At 41.8% G+C, this 18,507-nt stretch overlaps 1 protein-coding gene and 1 non-coding gene across 3 annotated transcripts in view; one reads left to right on the top strand and one right to left on the bottom strand.

Moving 5' to 3' along the window:
* The window catches only part of Arhgef28 (Rho guanine nucleotide exchange factor 28), a 309,587-nt gene that overhangs the window by 64,088 nt on the left and 226,992 nt on the right, over window positions 1-18,507 (top strand). The window lies entirely within an intron of this gene.
* Trnaa-cgc (transfer RNA alanine (anticodon CGC)) lies at window positions 13,153-13,225 on the bottom strand. Its single transcript has one exon. It is a non-coding gene; the product is annotated as a tRNA-Ala (tRNA).

The following is an 18,507-nucleotide window of genomic DNA, read 5'->3' as shown; positions in this document are numbered from 1 at the left end:
TACTGCATCAGATGCTCTGCAGGTGGGTCCTGGCAATCAGAATCTTAAGAAAACCCTCCTGTGATTCTTCAACTTCTTTTTTTTTTTTTATCTGTGAGGTCTTGCTACATTGCTCAGGTTGTTCTCAAACTCATGAACATCCTGCCTCTGCCTTCTGAGTAGCTGGGATTACAGGTATGTGCTACCACATCCAGCTGAAGTGATCTGATGAGTGCTAAAGTCTGAGAGCTACTGGTGCAGTCAAAACATTTCCATATTTTCTGTACTCATCACACACACACACACACACACACATACACAAAGCCTTAATAGAATAATTTAAAAATACCTGGATCATGTTGTGGATTTTTGTATATTTCCACCTCAATGACACTTACAAACTCCTCCAGGTTATCAAATGTAGCTCTCATTTAATGAGTGGGTCTGGATCAGGCCACTTCTCTGTTGAGCTTTGTTTTGGTTCATGGCAACCACAAATGATTATTCACTAGACTTCCTTGTCCATAGATTCCTGGGAGTGGAATCATTGCATGAAGGTGTACCTATTTCAAATTTTAAAGAATTCCTGTGCAAGTGAGATGTATTAGTTCACATTTTATTCAGCCACTTTCAGAAATACTTTATGTCTACTTTCTTTTTAGCTTTGATAACTGTGATAATTGTGAAATTGGGGATTATTCTCTCATTTTTATTGTTCAAAGCAAATAGTATGCTAAATTTTATATGTTAAGTTTATACATTTTTTTTTTAAAGGAATTCCCTGGCTTGTTTGAGTCCTTTTTTTTTTTTTTTTTTTATTGTTGTTGTTGCCACGGTACTCCTCTTCTCTGTGTCTCGTGTTCTAGCGTGTATAAATATTTAATCCCTGGAGATTTTTATGACATCTGCAGCAGGCGCATCCGTGAGCCTTCACATGTGGACTCTTGCCTTCTTCCACCCTTCTGACATGTTGCACAGGCCTGTGAATTGTAGCAAATGATGAAGAAGAGTAGAATCATTTCTTTCTCTGGAGGCTGTAAATTGTGTAACTGTGTAGTGCCATTTCGTTTCAGTAACGTGTTGTTAGCTGGATCTAACTTGCTTTCCTCATCTCTCAGCATTTTATATTATTCTTTTATTCTGAGTCACAGTATCCTGCTGCGGTTGGTCCCAAGGAAGTTAGCCGCTGCCGGGATCACTGTGTGTATTAACTGAAGGTATAGTCTGATGTTCAGAGATCTGATCCATGACTGAGCTAAATCCTCCCCCATCCAGTCTTTTCTATCTCCTGGCTCTTGGTGTGTCTCCTTGAATACTTAGCTGAGCATGTTTACGTTGGCCAGTCTTCTGGAGGGGCCCCAAGGACAGGTCCTAGGTTGTTTAGGTGGACTCTCTGATTCCCACAGCCATTTTCTTAGTCAGCAGCTTCCTATTGAGGCAGTCATGAGTTGGTGGCTATTTTCTGTGCTTACCTGACAGAAACCTCCTTCCAGACTCCTGCAAGTTCCCACTGGCTTGTGGTTCTTGCTGAAGGCACTCCTATCCTCCAGATCTTCTCCTTCTCCTTGCAGTCTGCCTGTGACTGGCCTCTTTTAAGCATCAGCTCAGAATCTTAGTCTGTGAAGGTACCTCGGAGACCTTTGCCTGGCAGTACTCACTTTGCCATGGGGAATTAAGGCTCCAGGAGGAGGAGTGATTTACTTGACTCAGCTGGTTTGGCACTGTGGATTTTCATATGCTATATTGGATGTCATAAAGTAATTTTTTTTTTTTTTTGGCTTGAAAGTTTGTTAGTGGTAGATCCCATAATAAGCCTGGGGTTTTTCCATCTTCACTGGTTGACTAAAATGACCTCCCCCTCTGCTCATCATCAAAACTCCCATCTCCTCATTGGCTGGTACTCAAGAGTACCGTTTTGGCCTTTCCTGCCCTATAGTCTTCCTGGAGTTTTCCAACATGAAGAAAAGCACCACTTCCTGGGCCTTAAAGTGTCTCACTTTCTCACTTTTTTGGTTCTGCTAGAAGATACTGGTAACTAAGTCTAGGCAAGTCCTGACCTTCTAAAGCTCATTTGCTCACAAAAAGCTGGGCCCAATAATTGACAGTCATTTGCCCTGTCAAGCTCTCAGCTCAGACATTTCATTCGATCAGGGGTTAGAATGTGTGGATGATGCTCTTTTAAAATGTCATGCTATTGATTCTGGCCTGGAGAGTAGATTCAGAAGGGACTTCGGCCTGAAATCAACTTCTGAATCATAGTTTGCTTTGTGCAAATTTGTTTTTACCAAATTATATTAGCATTAACCTGTGTCTAACTACCCCCTATTGGGTGTCTCTGCCCTTATTTTAAACTGGGTTTGCTGAAGTTGACTCTTCAGTGGTTTTTGTTTTCTACTGACTTGATCTTTTTCTACCTTTTCTCCTTGGGTTTGCTTTTCTCTCTTTGCCTGTTTGCCTTATGAGGGGGCAAATAAATTCCAAAGCAACATGTTCCAGCCATGGAGCAAAGAGGACCATGGTGACTATTTTACCATGCCTGGCCAGCAGCCACAGCTGTCAGTTCCTGTAACATCTTGAGCTCCTTAGTTGCTGCAAGAGATTGCCTGATTGTTCTGGCAGGAGCAAAAGGGTAAAACCACTTCTCAGAGTCTAGCAAAAACTTTGACTTAGAAATTTTATATAAATCCTCTACTAGTTTCATCCTTGTCCAAATTCCAAAAGAAACAGTACCCTTTCTTCTCAGCACAGTGGCAGTTCATGGTGTTCCCAGCTACCATCACCACCAAAATGATAGGTTTCTTAGGGAAGGACTGAAGATAAAACATACAGACACCCGAGATGGCAGGAAGAGTTAGTTCCTGTGCACATCTTTGAAGGACTTTCTTTGTGGGCGTGAGCTTGCAGTTCTGTGGGTAATGAGTACCAAGTGTTCTAAAAGTCTGATATTGCCTCACTTGCCATATTTCAATGGCAGCCCCCTCAATTTTGGGTAATGTGCAGCCTGGTATTTTTAATAAAGAACTAGAAATAATTGACATTTTGATTGATTTTTGAATGTACATTACCATCTAAGCAAGGATTTTAGGCCTGATGAATATCAGTTTTTGCTGAAAGAACCTTTAGTAGAAGAAATAAGGTGGGATTTAGTCAAAATGCTTTATTTTTATATTCTAGGAAGCCTGCTGTTATAGAAGGTGTGATTGTATAGCCTACCTTATGGACAATTCCTCTTCCTCCACCAGGGTGTGTATGTTTTGGATAAGTTGTCTTAGTTCTTGCCTCTTCTTCCTCCCCATAACTTGGTACAGTCTGGCTTTAATCCTGTTATTTTGTCAAAAACCTTTCTTAGGCCTCTAATTTTTTCTTCTTTAAAGTGTCTTTTTCTTAAGTCCCTGTTTAGTACCAAGTGCTATAAGAGTAGAGTGAGAAACAAGGTCCAAGGTGCCCCCTCCCCCAGTCCACCTGAGAGTGGGGGGAACAGCCAATGAGGAGGTAAGCAGAATTTCACAGGTGTGTGCATTGGGGCAATACAGGGTTATGCTCTGGGAGAGAATGGTGTGCGTACGTGTCATTAGATAGAGGGATCCAGGATCCTCTGGAGAGTGTCCTGGTACAGTGATCAGAAAGCACACAGGCTTCCAAAGTGGAAATTAAATATTTGGGAGTCAGGGAAAGGTAAGTGTGGCTAGTGTGTTGTGAGGGAGAGGAGAAACCCAGGTCATGGGGAGTGGGGCAGGTCCTGCCTGCCTGGGCTTGCCCAGGTAACTCCGGAGAAGACACTGTGTCGGGGCTCCTCAGGGGAGCTGCGTGATCAGAGCTATACTGAAAAAGTCTCCTCTGGAGTCCAGGGGCGCTGCTGGCTCCTTTCCCATGATCTCTGTCTGCTAAGCTTCCTTCTCCTGCTGCGTGAGCCTCCCCACCTTTCCTCCTCCTCACCTAGTGAGCTCATCTGTTCTTGTTATTTCAACCAGGACTCCTTGTGTGGCCCTCCTGTCCTGCTCTCTGCCCTGCCTCTCCTCTGTTTCCAGCTGGCCTGATTGCTGTAATCACTTAGTTTTCTAGGCTGGACTTCAAATCCAGATGTTTATATTTTTAAAAACTTGTTCAAGTTCTCTCTAGAGCAGTCTCCTTCCAGCTTTTGTTACCATATACCATTCCCCCAGGCCTCCCATGTTAAGCCCGAGTTTTCCTAATTCCTTCATCCTTTTTGCTCAGGGCTGCCCTCTCCCTCCTCTGCCATGATCCTAATTCACCTTTGAAATTGTTGCCTTTAGCCCCTAAGAGTTCCATTTTCTTAGACTTTGTGAACACTTGGTTCTTCCCCTTAAATATTGGTTCTTTCCCTGAATTTGTCTCTCACTTTCCAGGCATCTCGTTTTCTCTGTTCTAGTCAGACAACTCCTCTGTCCTGGGTGGACTGTCTTTATTCTCTTATTTCCAGAACTTTGCCCAAGCCGCTGTGCTTCTATATCCAAGAATATCCCTAAGGTCCTGTCAAGGTTATGATCCTGGTATCTTGTTGGCAGTTTTCTTGTTGACTTTTGGTATCTTGTTGGCAGTTTTCTAAGGCTTGTGCCCACTTTATGGGTTAGGGGACCATGGGAAGCTGCCTTCTACTGCCAGGGCATGTGATCAACAATCAGGATGTGTTGCCATCTCACGGTGCCTTCAGCAGAGCTAATGGAAGCACATTCCCATCTAAGCATGGTAACCCGAGAGGCTGGACATTCCAAAGGCAATGCTAATTCAAAGAAAACAGCTTCCTGTTTTAAAAAAATGAAAAATATAAAAATGAAAATGCCATAAATACTAGCATTCCCATGTAAGTAGAGCAAATTATTTGGAGCAAAATAGAAACTTGGGTCCAATGAACAAGCTTAAAAACTAAACATTTTAAATGTACCTATTATACGTCGAATAATGCAAAGTCTACTAAGGGGTTCTTGTTTAACTTTTACCACAGCCCTGCGAGGTAAGAAATGTCATCTGCATTTACAGATGAGGAGGCTGAGGGTGGTATGCATTCATCAGTATGCATTTCACCTGGGCCAGCGACTGGGACAGGCATGGAGCTGAGTGAAGTATGGCCACCTACTCAATCAGGAAGGAGCATCTTCTGGGTCTTAGTCTAGAGTGTTCTCGAACTGAACACAGATTGTTCCTCTTTACTACACTGCAATACCTGTGGTGTCCAGTGCACTGTACCCTTCAGTAAATGCTCGTTGATTGATTTTCTAGAGGGTCATTGAGGGTAGGCAAACTCTCTGTCCCTCTATAGGGGCATTCTGGGCATTGACTGTGGACATTAAGGGAATGGTACAGTCAATAAAAGCTTTATTAAAGGATGGCTCTTGGTCACATATGTGGAACTCCTTCCTCCAGAAAGCCCAGCCACACTCGCTTCTCTCAGTTTCTCATGAATGCCAGGCATCTTCCTACCCCAGCACCTTTGTATTTCCTTTACTGGGCACACTCTTGCTCCTCCCCCCCCCCCTTTTTTTTATTGTAAACAAATGGGATACATGTTGTTTCTCTGTTTGTACATGGAGTAAAGGCATACCATTTGTGTAATCATAACTTTACATAGGGTAATGTTGTTTGATTCATTCTGTTATTTTCCCCCCCCCACCCCTCCCACCCCTCTTTTCCCTCTATACAGTCCTTCCTTCCTCCATTCTTGCCCCCCTCCCATCTCCCATAATGTGTCATCATCCTCTTATCAGTGAGATCATTTGTCCTTTGGTTTTTTTGAGATTGGCTTATCTCAATTAGCATGATATTCTCCAATTTCATCCATCTGCCTGCAAATGCCATAATTTTATCATTCTTTATGGCTGAGTAATATTCCATTGTGTATATATATATATATATATATATATATATATATATCACAGTTTCTTTATCCATTCATCAATTGAAGGGCATCTAGTTTGATTCCACAATCTGGCTATTGTGAATTGAGCAGCTATGAACATTGATGTGGCTGTATCTCTGTAGTATGCTGATTTTAAGTCCTTTGGGTATAGGCCGAGGAGTAGCTATCCCACTCCCTTGACGCCGTCCAGCGGAGTCAATTTGGCATGGGAGACAAATGAGTAGCGAGGCTCTTGAATTCAGAACGGTTTATTGGTGATTCAGGAAACCCAGGAACACCGGCGCTCCAGGAGAGCCGGCTCATATCCCCTCCAGGAGGCGAAGGGTAGGGCTGACGCCAATTATGTGAAGATTAGGCGAGGAGCTAGCTGTCCAACCACGGTAAAGGTCAAAACGAGCAGGCACGATCAGGAGCACTCGGGAACACCTGTGCACGTGTTGTGTGCGTGGACTTAATTGAATACAGCCAATGACAAATCACCTGGGTGTGCTTATGTTAATCAACCTCCTCACTGATGTGATCAAAGCAACCGCTGGCTGGCTGCCAGTGCCACCTTGGCGTAGTCCGCATGGCATAGCCCCCAACACTCCCTCCCTTTCAACATTTTTTTTTTTTTTTTTTTTTTTTTTTTTTGGTACTGGGAATTGAACCCAGGGATGCTTAACATCCTGGGGCCACATCCCCAGTTCTTTTTAATATTTTATTTAAAGACAGGGTCTTGTTGAGTTGCTCAGGGTCTCACCAAGTTGCTGAGTCTGACTTTGAAGTCACCATCCTCCTGCCTCAGCCTTCTGAGCCACTGGAATTCCAGGCATGTGCCACTGTGCCCAGCCTATAATCAACTTCTTACCATGCAGGTGTCAGCTAAAAGTCCTGTAGCCACATTGATTTACACTTGAACGAGGCTTTATTGTTAGATTAATTTGGTTAGTGTCTCTTCTGTTAAATTCTAAGCAATAAAACAGCAAGATTAAGGGAAATTTTTGTCCATTGATTTTTCCAATCCTAGTCTAGTGCCTGATGTACAGTATAGGCCCAATAAATATTTGTTGAGTGAATACAAGGTTCTAATATAGTTCCATTCAATGCACAGTGGTCAACATTCATCCTGGGGCAGTCTTTAATTTTGTTCTTTGATTATTTCTGTACTGTGTGTGACTCTTCCCAGTAGGTATGTGACCATCACTATTTTGAGATGAGAGCAGTCATTTTAGTTTTTTTTTTTCTACCCCAGTGTACAAAGAGACAGAGGGATAAGGTCAAGCAGGAGTTGGCTATAATCATAATGGTCAGTAAATTTGGGGGTTGGAGGAACATTTCCCAGAATTTGAGACTTAATTAAATTTTTCTAGGTATTATGTAGAATATTTAAAGAAAAAACTACAATAAAAATCAAGGCAGTTTTGTGATGCAGACGATTCTTAGCTGAGAACTAGAATTTAACAGTAAGGATGTTTTGTTAAAATAGCATGGAAAAGCCTGCTTTCCCTAACAAGATTTATGAACAATCTTCTTTTTTTTTGGAGTGCCTTGCTTTTGCTGAGGCTGGCTTTGAACTTGTGATCCTCCTGCCTCCACTTCCCAAACCACTGGGATTACAGACATGTGCCACCTTATGAACAATCTTCTAGCTCAGGAAAGATTTTTTTGCAAGCTATGAGCTCATTTTGAAAAATCCCTTTCTTTAGCATTCTTTACTACTTTCCCCCAATACTCATAGATATTTTTTTTTATTGTAAACAAATGGATACATGTTGTTTCTCTATTTGTACATGGAGGCAAGGCATACCATTTGTGTAGTCATAACTTTACATAGGGTAATGTTGTTTGATTCATTCTGTTATCTTTTTCCCTCCCCCCCACACCTCCCACCCCTCTTTTCCCTCTATACAGTCCTTCCTTCCTCCATTCTTACCACCCTCCTTAACCCTAAACCTAAACCTAACCCTAACCCTAACGCTAACCCCTCCCAACCCCCATTATATGTCCTCATCCGCTTCTCAGCGAGATCATTCGTCCTTTAGTTTTTTGAGATTGGCTTATCTCACTTAGCATGATATTCTCCAATTTCATCCATTTGCCTGCAAATGCCATAATTTTATCTTTCTTCATGGCAGAGTAATATTCCATTGTATATATATGCCACAGTTTCTTTATCCATTCATCAATTGAAGGACATCTAGGTTGGTTCCACAATCTAGCTATTGTGAATTGAGCAGCAATGAACATTGATGTGGCTGTATCTCTGTAGTATACTAATTTTAAGTCCTTTGGGTATAGGCCAAGGAGTGGGATAGCTGGGTCAAATGGTGGGTCCATTCCAAGCTTTCTGAGGAATCTCCATACTGCTTTCCAGAGTGACTGCACTAATATGCAACCCCACCAGCAATGTATGAGTGTACCTTTCTCCCCACATCCTCGCCAACACCTATTGTTGCTTGTGTTCTTGATAATCGCCATTCTAATTGGGGTGAGATGGAATCTTAGGGTAGTTTTGATTTGCATTTCTCTTATTACTAGAGATGTTGAACATTTTTTCATATATCTGTTGATTGCTTGTACATCTTCTGTGAAGTGTCTGTTAATTTCCTTAGCCCATTTGTTGATTGGATTATTTGTATTCTTGGTGTAGAGTTTTTTGGGTTCTTTATATATTCTGGAAATTAGCACTCTATCTGAACTATGAGTGGCAAAGATATTCTCTCACTCTGTAGGCTCTCTCTTCACATTACTGATAGTTTTCTTTGCTGAGAGAAAGCTTTTTAGTTTGAATCTATCCCAGTTGTTGATTCTTGCTTTTATTTCTTGTGCTATTGGAGTCCTGTTAAGGAAGTCTGATCTAAGCCAACAAGTTGAAGATTTGGACCTACATTTTCTTCTATAAGATGCAGGGTCTCTGGTCTGATTCCAAGGTCCTTGATCCATTTTGAGTTGATTTTTGTGCAGGGTGAGAGATAGGGGTTTAATTTCATTCTGTTGCATATGGTTTTCCAGTTTTCCCAGCATCATTTGTTGAAGAGGCTATCTTTTCTCCATTGCATATTTTTGGAACCTTTGTCTAGTATGAGAAAATTGTATTTATTTGGGTTTGTGTCCATGTCCTCTATTCTGTACCATTGATCTACCTGTCTATTTTGGTACCAATACCATGCCGTTTTTGTTACTATTGCTTTGTAGTAGAGTTGAAGATCTGGTATTGCGATACCCCCTGCTTCACTCTTTCTGCCAAGGATTGCTTTAGCTATTCTAGGTTTTTTATTCTTCCAGATGAATTTCATAATTTCTTGCTCTATTTCTGCAAGGTACATCATTGGGATTTTAATTGGAATTGCATTGAATCTGTATAGCACTTTTGGTAGTATGGCCATTTTGACAATATTAATTCTGCCTATCCAAGAACATGGGAGATCTTTCCATCTTCTAAGGTTTTCTTTAATTTCTTTCTTTAGTGTTCTGTAGTTCTCATTGTAGAGATCTTTCACCTCTTTTGTGAGATTGATTCCCAAGTATTTTATTTTTTTCAAAGCTATTGTGAATGGGGTAGTTTTCCTAATTTCTCTTTCTGAAGATTCATCACTTATGTATAAAAATGCATTGGATTTATGAGCATTGATCTTGTAACCTCCTACTTTACTGAATTCACTTATGAGTTCTGAAAGTTTTCTGGTGGAATTTCCAGGTTCCTCTAAATATATAATCGTGTCATCAGCGAACAGGGATAGTTTGAGTTCTTCTTTTCCAATTCGTATCCCTTTAATTTCTTTGGTTTGTCTAATTGCTCTGGCTAGAGTTATTTTGATTCACATCTTTGGAAAATCAAGCAACTCCTTTACCTGCTTAGAGCATCTTGTAGTTCCCTGTAGAATGTTCTCACACACTGGCTATTTCATTAGGAGCTCACCTTACTGGTTAGTGAGAGGTAAACTTGGCCACATAGGTGACTTGCCCTACATGCAATGGTATATCCGTGAGTTCAGTGGTCAGATCTTACATGCCTGATGCTATGTGAGGTCCAGACAGGGCCAGATCCAGGTTTTGTGAGGGCTAAAGCTTATACCCTTTGAAGAGTTCCCTTTCAGAAGAGGAATGTAAAATTGTAAATATGAAATCAGATGGAAAGTGAATATGATGAGAAATTACAATTTTAAAAAGCTGGCTAAAATTCCATAGGGATTAAACAAATTCTGAATTTAGCATCTCTAGATTCAGAAAAATGCCCTCAGATATTCCAGTGCCCCTCAACAGGAAGAGGGGTTTGTCTGAGAGGAAAGGGAAAGGAAAGGAACAGTAAGCTTAACTAAAGACAGTTAAAATATCTGCCCTGCCACCCTGGGCCCCCATGTAGAACAGTTAAATTATTTTGTAACAATTCACCCAAAAGCTTAGAGCAAACACCAGCTGACAAGCTAATTTCCTGAAAACCCATGTTGTCTCCTTGTCTTTTCTGATGGTCACATGGTGACTGCCCCAGACTTGTCAACCTCTATCCCACTTTGAAGAGTTTATTTATTTATTTATTTATTTATTTACTGTTGCAGAATAGGATACAATGACACCGTGAGCATATTTCTTAGGGTCCTCCCAGGATTTGGAAGAAGACTCATCAATCCAGAGCCCTGAGGTTTCATTTCTGTGGTATAGTGAATCTACCTCTGGGATTAGGGTTTTTACAGAAAGAGAAAACAGGCCGTCTTTCCGTGAGAATCACCGGGAGACAATTGCACCATCACGGAAGGGATTATGTGTGATGATTATGAAGAGGCACTGGGGATGCTCCTGAAACACAGGAGGGGCTCAAGAAATGCTTTTCGGGGGAAGGCTATGCAGGAGCTGGCTCAGAACAATTAGTGGGATTAGCCAGGCCATAGGTTGGAAAGGAGTGGTCCGAGGAGCTGAGGAGTCTGAGAGCACAAATGGGCTGATCGGCCAGCAGACTGGATGGCAGGAATGCTGTGAGCCTGGGAAAGAAGAGTTTGCAGCCCTCACACTTCATGAGGGGAAAGCCGGCACTGGAGCCGGGTCTTCTGACTCTGCCCCACCATACCACAACGTGTGATGTACCGTGCATCCGCTACTTCATTTTGCAAACGTTCCCCCTCTATAATGTAAAGAACAAGAACATTAACTTTTCCCAACAAATGGTAGAATTATTGGGAGCAAAATAGGCAGGCCAGATTTCTCTTCTAGAGATGTAGGTGTGTGTATGTGTATATGTGTGAGTGTGTGTGTGTGTGTGTGTGTGTGTGTGTGTGTGTGTGAGTAGAGAGAGAGAGAGAAAGAGAGAAAGAGAGAGAGAGATAGATAGAGAGAGAGAGAGAGAGAGAGAGAGAGAGAGAGAGAGAGAGAGACTTAGAAACAACTGCAGCCATAGAACCTGTCAAAGACTGAGGTTATCTTCCTGAGTCACACAGACCTTTGTGCCTCCTTGGAATTGAAAATGACAGGGTTGTAGAGCAACATATGGAGGAGATCTGCCTCTGTGGGTGATGTGGGTGTGGGAAGTGCTAAGCACAGGGCGAGTTGATGTCAGGGAATTTGAAAATCTGGGTCACTAAAATAGAATACATTTAAGCATCCGGCATTATCATTTATTGTTTCGAATCTGGCTGTATTTATTGAAAGTGATTTTCTAGGAAGAGGAAGCATAGCTTCTTGTATTCCCTTGAGAACAGATAACAAAAGCTCACAGAATAAAATGAGGTGATAACTGAAGTATTCATTTTCAGCTGAGAATTTTAGCAGATGATTTAATACAGTTCAATCCTTAAAGCATTAACCCATTTAAATGTACGCGCTCATAAATTCAATTAAGAAAATTTATAGGTCAAGCAGGAATTATAGGTTTTTGCCTTTGAACTCTCGATAAAATGTGTGAAAGGACTTGTACATATTTTGGTAAGAAGCTGAAAACACTTTAAACAAATCAGGTTATAGGACCACCGCAAGGACTAGTGGAACAAACCTGAGTTGAATGACGCTTTTTGATAGGAAGTTCAAAATTGGCTTTCCTAGCAACGCAGTTGTCTGTATTTTGAATTGTGACTTTTATAGTTCTTTACACCTTTGTTTTAGATAAGTTACCTGCCTGTGGAATCATTTTGAATCAGGAAAATGTCCCCTTTAATAAAACTCAATGGTGAACACCAAATTGTATGTATGAGTGTTTAGGTTTTTCCTCCACTGGACTTGTTTGCAGTCAGAGTGCTCTGGACATCTTTGTGTAAGCTTGAATTTTAGACAGATATCTATACATAGGTGATTAACATCCTCCAGGAGTACAGTACAAAACATCCTCTAAAATAGAGATGCTATTGTGCCAAAACCCTGACCAAACTCAGTAGGAAGCCTTTCCCAGGCAAGACAGGGAAAAAAAACAGGCCACATTGTGGTAGGCTAGACGTTGTTAGTGGAATTTATTTTGGTAGCTGCCATTGTGTTTTTAGTGGAAGTTGGGAGGACCGGAAGTGGAAATTATCCATTAAGTTACATGCAGTCCTTTATTGAAGAATGGGAGCATAGAATATATTTGAAGCCTTGTTCATGGTGGACAATTGCCAGTATCTTCAACTTCCATCAACTGTTACATTTGTATATCCCCACTCACATCCTCTCAACACTCATAAACCCTGGCAATTGCTGATCTCTTCATTTTGTCTTTATGAGAATGTTGCATGCATGGTGTCATTCAATGTGTGATCTTTTGAGGTTGTCATCCTTCCCTCAACATGATGCCCTTAAGATCAAACCCACTCATTGCATAATACCCTTAAGATCAAGCCCACTCATCAGTGCCTTAGTCTTTTTGTTGGTGCATAGTATTCCATGGTGTGGATGTTCACAGTTTGTATAAATGTTTAACTATTACAGGATGTTTTGGGTGCTTCCAGTTTTTGTTATTATAAATAAAGTGACCATGAATGTTGGTATATAGGTTTTTGTTTGGACATAATTTTTGTTTCTCTGATGCAAATGTGCAGGAGTGTTTGTTGGGTTATAAGATAAGTATATGTTTCACTTTTTAGAAATTTTTAATTAATTTTTTGATTTGTTCTAATTTGTACATGACAGTAGAATGCATTTATACAATTTGATAGATCACACATAAAGGAGTATAATCTCTCATTTTTCTGATTATACATATTATAGGATCATATTGGTCATGCAGTCATATATGTATGTGATATATGTTTCATTTTGTAAGGAACCCCCAAACTATTTTCCAGAGTGTCTGTACCCTTTTTGAATTCCCACCAGCAATGTATGAGAGATCGAGTTTCTTTATATCCTTTTTTTGGGGGTGGGAGTACTGGGAATTGAACCCAGGGCCTTGTGCTTGCGAGGCAAGCACTCTACCAACTGAGCTATCTCCCCAGCCCCTCTTTATATCCTTGTAAGGATTTGACATTGTCACTATTTTTATCTTACCTGTTCAAACAGGTAAAACAAATATCTCAAATAGGTAAAAATAAATAGATATCTCATCGACATATTTTATCATTTTTTTATTCTGATGAAGTATATGTAGCAAATTTCTTATATTAACCATTTTTAGGTGTACTCAGGATCCTTGAGTACATTTACGTATTGTGCAGCCTTCACTACCAGCCATCTCCAGGACTTTCCCATCTTCCCATACTGGGACTCTGCCCATTGGACACTATCTCCCCATCCCTCCCTCCACAGCCCTGGCAATCACCCCTCTTATTTCTGTCTCTACGTATTTGCCTACTCTAAAGACATTGGTGTACAGGTATCTGCTTGAGTCCTAGCTTTCAATTTTTTTTTTAGGTGTGTATCTGGAAGCAGACTTGCTAGATCATACCGTAATTCTGTGTTTAACTGTTGAAGAACTGCCAGACTCTTTTCTACAGCAGCATTTTACAATCCCATCAGCAATGAGTGGTTCTGTTTCCTCCACATCCTCACCAACACTCATTTTCTGCTTTTGTTTTAGGTAGTATCTATCTAATGGGCATAAAGTGATCTGATACAGATTTTGATGAAGATGTTTAAAATGATTATCTGCCATCCCCAGAGTAGGCATATCTATTAGAGATCCTCAGACTTTTGGAACTGCAAAGGTCTTCACCCTACCTCAGGGTGAGATTAAAATCAGTTTCTATAGCCCTCTGAAATTATAATCCGTCTTCTGCACTATCTGAATATATTTGGATCCTGAGTTGAAAAATCAAGTTCATGTAGTGAGTTCAGATAGCAAAGACATCCCTAAATTTGTCTGAGTAGAGAAATGAGGGTTCAGATGGCAAAATATATAAGTATTTCTATACCTAAAAGGTTATTTGAATCCAGTGACAGAGCCAATATTCAGAGGAGGGAGCAGTTTAAAGAGGGGATCTCTGTTTTAAAGTCAGCTGGAACACAGACAACAAAGCAGGGAAATTTCATGCAGTCTGGGTATGCAACTATGTTTTATGGTTAAATTGGTAATATTAGGTCAAATTGTCCGACGGTTGCTTGAGCAGAACTGAGTTTTTATAATGCCTTGCAAATCAAATCCAAGGGTTTTCTTTTAGAGTTTGGGGTTCTCGGATCCTCATTTTATTAATTCTTTTCTTGATTCCTAGAGAGCAAGCCCTTAGAGGGTGTGAACACAATTAGGAGAGGGTCTTGGGAATTTCCTGCAGAAGCGGGACTCCAGGAGGGTGGCTGTTGGGTGTTTCTCCAGCCCTGGGCTGACCAGTTCCAGGAGCCCAGGGAGGAGAGGTCAGATGGCCACAGGAGTCACTAATTTCGCTAGACTGTGGGTCTCACCCCCTGCCTTTGAGGCACTGGTGGAGGGAAAGTCACCAACCTGGCCTCTTTCCCTTCTGTTCTTTAATTTAATGATTTGAAATTCTTTAAGATTCTTACTCTATCCCCAAATTGTATCTGTGTATTAGGATTATTGCCTATCGACGTCCAAAGGTATATGTAATCCCCACTCACTTTCCATAAGTCATATTGATTTAAAAGAGACTTAAAAAAAAAAAAAGACATAATGTGTGTTGGTGGGTGGGACTGTGGGGCGATGAGAGGTTAAAGGGCAAGGCTTGCTTTGGAGTGGAAGCAGCCACAGTGTCCTTTCTTGGCGGTTCTTACAGTTACACCAGAAAGATTTCAGACATGTCACTCAGAGTTACAGTCCTGAGTTTATTGAAGGGATAGGAAAAGGGAAAAAGGTCACTCTCAAGGAGACACAGTGGGTCCTCTCAGATAGGAGAAGGGCAGTGCAGCTCTCCTGCCCTCCTGTTTTATTGGGGATCCTAGGTTAGTTTCGGGAGAGTCTTGCCCAGGTCTGCTTCTTGACTATTGACTGACAGCAGGACGACATCAGACTTTCTAGTCTCCACTGCACATACAACTCTAGGTCACTTTGGCCCATGATGACCAACTCTAACTGGAATCTGTTCTTACAGATTTTATGATGGGGGGAATTATCCTTATCTCTCTTGAGTTCTGTGTAATGGTTCCAAAAGTCCCTCCCACTTCAGGATAACTTTTTTCTTTTTATTGGCATTTTAGCCTGCCTTTCTCCCACAGATAGCATGTTGTTTGCTGAGGAATGTAACGTGTCTTGTTGATTTAAGCCAGGCAGGGTTGCAGGTAAATTGCTTTTTAAAAACCGCATGTGGGGATGCACAGTGGGCCCAGTTTATAGTGGGCCCTTAACCTCATGTTTCCACAGCTCACATCTATTACTACATGGAGGATGACATTTAGGACATTTCCTGCTTTGGCTAGGTTGGCTAGTTGAGTGCTTCTCCTCAGGTAGTCTAACAGATGTTACTGTGTTGACCTCATAAAGTTAAAGGTCCTAGTGAACCTACACTTTGACCAGTGAATCTTTTGGAAATACCCAAAGGACATCATTTAACTGTTGGAAAGGAACTGCTTCAGTCTCCTTCTTTTCAGACATTGCCTTATGGAAAAGCCCAGTTAGGATTTCCAGATGCAAACCCAGTAGAGCAGAGTCAGAGAGTCAGGCTGTGAGCCATTATTAGTATCATTTTATAAATTAAAGACTTTTTAAAAGAAAAATTGGATATGAACCTTACTTAGAAATTACAGGGGAAAGTTTGAAACATAGTTTGACAACAAATTTCAAGTTCCAAGAGAGAGTCCAGCATCTACTCAGGGTTTCTAAGAGTTATGGCACCTTTAGGAGCGTTTGACAGGAGAAAACACAAAGAAGGCTGTTCCTTGTGTCCCTAGGAAGGTCACATTTCACCTTGCTGTATAGTTGCTACATCTCTTTGGTTGGGGTTTGTGATTAGCCAGCAGGTTCAATGACCACATGGTGTCACCACATTAGGGCTAGAGGTCTGGGATAGCTCACTCCCTCCAGCAGCTAAAAGGAAGGATTTTAAGTGTTCTCACTACAAGGAAATGATAAATATCTGAGGTAATGGGTTTCCTAATTGGCCTGATCTGAACACTTCACAATGCTCACATGTATCAGATCATTACATTGTACCCCATAAACATGCACAATTATTTTTCATCAGTTAAAAATAAAATATAAAAAATGAAAAAGTGAAAAATGAAATCTAGGTGGAGGATCTCTTATCTCTCAAAAGCCACTGAAACAAGTGAATGGACAGAAGAAACCAAAGCAAGCAACCACTGAGTCAGGCTTAACAACTTGAAAGATCCACGCTTTTTGCCCCTCTTACTTTGAATTACTCCCATCCTCCCTTTGCTCTGATGACCTTCTTTACTCAACCATTGCTCTCACCTTCTCTGTTATACAAACTTCACTCTGTCTCATAGCTCTCTCTCCAGCTTTTAACTATATGACCTTTGATGTAAGCATTAAGCACCACCTGGTGAATAGTAAGCACTCAGTAAATGCTCATTGACTGAGCTAATCATAAATACTGGGATACGAATCATCCTTCTCAGTTTTCCCATAAATTAAAGCCACATGGTGGCCACTGTCCTAGCTAGGTTAGCCCCTCTCTCCAAATCTTGACTCTGAAAGAAGGCCTCGCCATTTGGCTTTATTAGGGGATTTTAGGGGACGGGAGGGGAAGTGGGAAGCAAGGCAACCCCCAGAGGAGATATAGTTTTAGTGTCTTTTTTATAGTTCAGAGGAAATCTGTTCTCTGGCCAGAGTTTTCAGGGATTGAGGGCTGGTTTTTGTAGATCATGTTATCATCACAGATTTTGACCTCCACTGATAAGAATGACCTTGGCAGTGAATGAAGCAGCTTGTTAGTGCTTGTTAGGCAGGTCAGTGCAAACCAGTGACTGCCGATTATCTGCTTGAATCTGGGTTTCAGGAGTGCTGGGTGTGTGCTGCTGTTCAGAGACTGCTGCTTTATCATGGCGGTTAACTTAGCTTAACTCAGGGGAATAAACTTTAATGCAGGATGCGTGGGCAAAAGAAAGTCCAGCAACCACCAAAGCTCTGAGTGGAGCTGAGCCTGGGAAGGGTCTGAGTTCTTCCACATCCTGAATGCACATTCCTTCAGCAAAACTCCTAGGCCAGAAGGACAGAAATAGCCCAGAGAGGAAACATGAAATCCAGTTGTTGTCCTTAGCCTCTGAGGTAGACTATTCAAATGAAGGCCATTCCAAATAAACCAACCAACAAGGAAAACAAACATTCTGCATCAAAGTTAAGTGTCTTGTGTGGGAGTGTACAATATCATTAAGAAGAGTCTACTGGAGTTTATCTGTCGCAGTTCCTTGCTTTTGCACTTGAATGTGAGCTCTGGGAGTGGGGAGCTGCGGCTCTGCTTCTCCCTGCTGAGCTCCAGGTCCTGTGCTGGGCACAGAGCGGGTGCACAGCAATGTTAACCAACGGAGGGATGAAGCGCGTGAAGGAAAATCAAGTGTCGTCTTCCATTTATAAGTCCCAACTTTTAAGAAGGGTCTGGGTTAACTAAGGAGATTGGGAAAAAGCATCCCAGTGCTTCCTGCATGAGACCAGAAGCCGTTGTTACTTAGAGGAAATCAAGATGCTGCCGGGGCTGGCAACCTACTTGGCAGGTGTTCTCTTCCCATCTTCTCCCTTTCCTCTGTCCTCTCTTTTGTGTTCCTGCTGTGGCATCAGCAAAAATGATGATCTGGGGACGGGTGTGAGTGATGTGTGACAGAACCCTTAACGTGATGGGCTGTCGAGTGAATAGGGGTGTCCACCTGTGAGCACCTCGAAGGGCAGCCCTGACTCGGGATCAGCAGCCCTGTTCTGTTTCTGCAGAGACAGGAGTGCTGGGATTAGAACCCTGGTCTGTTTCCTTGAAACTCTCGCTTTCTCTCCATTGTCTGACCTTTTGTTGACCTCAAGTCTTGCCCTGGGAATGTGGGTTGCCCTCCCTGCAGGGTGTAGCATCACCTGCTCCACCGTACATCAGCATCTGCCCAGAGTGACCCTTACAAGCTGCATCTTCTCAGTCCTGGCCCTCCATGAGTGTTCTCAACTTGTAGCTGCCTCTGGCCAAAGCTGAGAGGCAAATTCAGAAGTGTGGGATATTTGGGGGGTGAATTTACTTTGTGGTAAATGATGGTGCATGAAAGGATAGTAGCCAGTGCTGAGCAGGTGGCTATGGTTTGGCCACCCAGAGGTAGGTGGGCATATTAGTTCTGCTTCTGACCAGGAAATGGCATTTCTATGTTAGCTCGGAAGCAGAAGAAGGGCTTGACAGATG

The sequence above is a fragment of the Sciurus carolinensis genome, chromosome 6 (assembly GCF_902686445.1).
Source record: "Sciurus carolinensis chromosome 6, mSciCar1.2, whole genome shotgun sequence".
Lineage (NCBI taxonomy): Eukaryota > Metazoa > Chordata > Mammalia > Rodentia > Sciuridae > Sciurus > Sciurus carolinensis.
This window is presented reverse-complemented; position numbering and strand designations above follow the sequence as displayed.